The 929-nt window shown below is 38.8% G+C and overlaps 1 protein-coding gene across 1 annotated transcript in view; it reads right to left on the bottom strand.

Annotated features, from left to right (window-relative positions):
- The window catches only part of LOC106459532 (zinc finger protein 330 homolog), a 56,876-nt gene that overhangs the window by 24,611 nt on the left and 31,336 nt on the right, over positions 1-929 (bottom strand). The gene's annotated exons all lie outside the window — the stretch shown is intronic.

The raw sequence follows: 929 nt of genomic DNA, 5'->3' as shown, positions 1-929 counted from the left end.
GCGTCAAATGTGCCACATGTAGATGCGCATTTTCGTGGAAAAGAAGAACACCTTTCCGATTGACGAGTTAAGGGAGTTTCTGATGAAGGGCTTGATTTAAACGTTCCAGTTGCTGACTATAGATCTCTGCATTGACAGTTCACTGTGGATTGAGGAGTTCGAAATGAATTATTCTTTTGATGTCCCACCAAATGCAAAGCATTATTTCTGCAGGTGGAGTCCAGGTTTTGGGGTCGGAAGTGGTTTTCATCTAGAATTGAGCCAATGTTTTTGGTGTATAATATTCACATAGAGAATCCATTTCCCAGCACCGTTGACAATTCTGTCCAAAAATGTTTCACATGCATTACGCGCCAGAAGAGACGAAGCAATGTTCACACATTGGAAACGATGATTATCGAAGAGTTTGTGAGACACTTGAACACCTTCTTAATGGAGTTTTCCCATATTCCTTTGATGTTTATGTATTGTTTCATGAGAGACATGCAATTTCAGGGCCATTTCACAAGTGTGTTGCCTTGGGTTAAACTCAACAAACGTCTTCAGAGCATCAATATCGATTCCAACATGTCGGCTCCTGCCATCACAGTTTTTAAGGTTAAAGTCACCAGAATGAAATTTGCTGAACCATCGTTAACACTTACAAACATTTCAATAAACTTCTTTGATATTCTTTGTGGCTACAGAGGCAATGTTTCCCTTCTTGTATTCAAACAGCATTACATGCCAAATGTGTGTCTTGTCGTGTGCCACAACTAAAAGGGATTAGAGTATACTAAACATTACACATTACATAGGCTACACTAACATGACGTTTAGGCGGTTTGTTTAAGTATTATAAGTGATGTACGTTTTTTGGGGAGTGGTTAATGAAAGTGTTCCAAAACGTGACATTAATTTCTTGATAACCTAATATATGACTCTGCCTA

This window comes from Limulus polyphemus, unplaced genomic scaffold, assembly GCF_000517525.1.
Source record: "Limulus polyphemus unplaced genomic scaffold, Limulus_polyphemus-2.1.2 Scaffold623, whole genome shotgun sequence".
Lineage (NCBI taxonomy): Eukaryota > Metazoa > Arthropoda > Merostomata > Xiphosura > Limulidae > Limulus > Limulus polyphemus.
Note: the sequence above shows the minus strand (reverse complement) of the source record. Positions and strands in the feature narration are given on the sequence as shown.